The sequence below is a fragment of the Gavialis gangeticus genome, unplaced genomic scaffold (genome assembly GCF_001723915.1).
Source record: "Gavialis gangeticus isolate Ggan-Ray unplaced genomic scaffold, GavGan_comp1, whole genome shotgun sequence".
NCBI classification, from domain to species: domain Eukaryota; kingdom Metazoa; phylum Chordata; order Crocodylia; family Gavialidae; genus Gavialis; species Gavialis gangeticus.
Window position 1 is genome coordinate 2,445,564 of NW_017729014.1, and position 3,105 is coordinate 2,448,668.

Consider the following 3,105-nt stretch of genomic DNA (forward strand, 5'->3'; position numbering starts at 1 on the left):
GGATGGCACCCAAGCCCAGCAGGGCATGGAACTATGATGTGATTGGAATAACAGAGACTTGGTGGGACAGCTTGCAGGACTGGAGCACTGTTCTGGATGGGTACAAACTGTTCAGGAAGGACAGGCAGGGGAGAAGAGAAGGAGTTCCTCTTTACGTAAAAGAGCTGTATGACTGCTCAGAGCTCCACTATGAAACTGGAGACAGACCTGTCAAAAGTTTCTAAGTTAGGGTCACAGAGGAGAGCAATAAGGGTGACACAGTGATTCGTATCTGCTATAGACCACCAGAACAGAAGGAAGTCGTGGATGAGGCTTTCTTGAAACAGCTAGCACAAGTTTCCCGAAGTGATCACAGGCCATAGTTCTCATGTAGGAAGTCAATCACCCTGACATCTGCTGGGAGGGCAAAAGATCAGTACGTACACAATCCAGGAAGTTTTTGGAAAGCATTAGAGACAACTTCCTGGTGCAAGTGTTGGAGAGGCAAACTAGGGGCCATGATCTTCTTGACCTGCTGCTCACAAGCAGGGAAGAATTGGAGGGGGATATAGTAGTGGATGGCAGTTTAGGTAGCAGGGACCATAAAATGATTTGAGTTCTGGATCCTAGGGAAAGGAAGGAAGGAAGGAGAGCATCAGAGTACACACCCTGTACTTCAGAAAAGCAGTTTTTGGCTCATTCAGCAAACTGTTGGACAGGATCCCCTGGGAGGCCAGTCTGAGGGGGAAAAGAGTCCAGGAGCACTGGTTGTACTTAAAAGAAATCTTATTGAGGTCACAGGAAGGAACCATCCCAATGCACAGGAAGACTAGCAAGTCTAGCAGGCCAGCTTGGCTTAGCAGGGAACTCTTCAGTGAGCTAAAACACAAAAAGGAACCTTACAAGTAGAAACTTGGACAAATGACTAGGGAGGAGTATAAGAGCATTGCTTGGGCATGGAGGCATGAAATCAGGAAGGCTGAAATGCAATTGGAGTTGCAGCCAGTAAGGGATGTGAAGGCTAATAAGAAGGGCTTCTACAAGTATGTCAGCAACAAAAAGTTCAGGTAAAGCATAGGTCCCGTACTAAATGGGGGAGGCTACCTAGTAACCTGAGGTAGAAAAGGCTGAAGTTCTCAATGCCTTTTTTGCTTCAGTCTTCACAAGCAAGGTCAGCACCCAGACTACTGCACCTGGCAGCAGTTTGAGGCGGAGGTGAGCAGCCAACAGTGGCAAAAAAAAAAAAAGTTAGGGACTATTTAGAAAAGCTGGACATATACAAGTCTATGAACATATACAAGTGAAGCACTGAAATAGGCTACCCAGACAGGTGGCAGAACACCATCCTTAGAAGTTTTTAAGATCCAGGTAGACAAAGCCTTGGGTGGAATGATATGGGTGGGGATGGTCCTGCGTTGAGCAGGGGGTTGGACTAAATGACTTCCTGAGGTCCCTTCCAACCCTTTCTATGATTGTGTAAGAAACTGGAAGCACCTGCTCCAGGTTTCAGTAATGTATCAGGCAGCAGAAGCCATCAGTGGGCGTGGAGAAATGGAGCAGCTTTGGCATGCAGATAGCATACCTGCTCCCATTCTGGTGTAGCAGTTGATGAGTGGATCATGGCAGTCAGAAAGCCTCGTTTCCTAGGTACCAGACAGCCAGAGATGAAATGGGCTGCTGCAGTCTCCCCACGAAATACTTGCTGGTGTGAAACCAGAATAAGGTCATGGGGATTGCAGTCCCTTGACTAGTAGGAAGGCCTGGTATGTGCAATGGGCAGAAAAGAAGGTTTTCCAGCACAGAGCCCTGGTTAAGGCTTCATTGCTGCAAATATCCACTGGATGTGTTGTCTAAGAAACACCTCAGTCAGACAGGTGCTCTTCTGCAACTGCTGTTCACCGAGGCCTTAAAACTCACACAGGCTCTTCCCTGGAAGCCAATGACACTTTCTGTGAGAGAGCATTATTGAATGTCAATAGTGGCTGCAGGGCTGGGGCCACAGCTAATGCAGACACTACTGGATTTGTCATGGAAACTACACAGTGTTTTTCTAGATGTGAGCACTCTCATCTCTTGCACTGGCCGAGTCTCGGAAACAGGCCAGAAGGGTGCAGGCTGGAAACGGAGCTGGACCAGGAAGCATCTTCAGAGTAATGCAGGCGTTTACGGGCAACTTCTGACCTAATTCTGCTGGCTGTTGAAACCTAGTATCAGTCACAGGCAAACCAGAAGTGAGCGGGACTGCGAGCAGCAATAAATGGCTGTCACACTGGAATATCTCTGAGCCCCTCCTCTTTGACGGTCAGAGAATTAAAAGCATTAAAGCCTCAAGACTGATTCTGGCCCCATGGCTCACATCACCTGGTGCATTCAGACAAGTGTGGACATTTGTTTCCCTAGGGACAAGCAGCAGCAGCATAGTTTGTGCCACTACCACCTGACCCTGGGGTATGTGTGCCACACACGCTCTGGCACGTGGCAGGTTATGCCACGTGCGGTAGGGGAGGCAACTGTACCAGCTTCTTATCTACGGTCTGGGGGGATGGTCTTGGGGCTGCAGCCACGGCAGGAAGCCTGGCCAGGCTCTGGTTTTGGGCTGTGCACTGCCTCCATGTGTGCCGTCCTGCTTCTTTTTGGTGTGGGGTTTTGACCCCAGGATCCCCCAAGGTCAAACCCCCACACTGCAAGGCAGCAGTGCCAGGAAGGCCCGTGCCCCGCGTGTGGCGTTGCGGAGGGGTCGGCAGGGCCAGGTACCGCTGCCCGCGCTGTCTGGACGTGGCCACTGAGGTCCAAAGCGGGGCAGAGGGAAGCGGAGCAGGTCCCTGGCGCTGTCACGGGGGCCCAACCGGGCAGAGGCAGACATGGGCCGGCGCCGAGGCCTTGCTCCCGGCAGGCGGCACGGCCCGCCCTGGAGCTGGGCAAAGCCGCTCCGCTGCGCCCCCCACCCCGACGGGCCAAGGCGGCGCGGACCGGGCAGCACCATCGCCGCCCCCGAGCCATGCCCGGGCCCCGCTGTCAGGACACGAGCAGACGGCAGGCGCGGCTGCGGGGCGCCGAGCAGGTCGCTGCCCCAGACACGGCCCAGCCCAGCTCTGCAGCTCCCGGGCTCCCCTCGGCGCCGGGGCG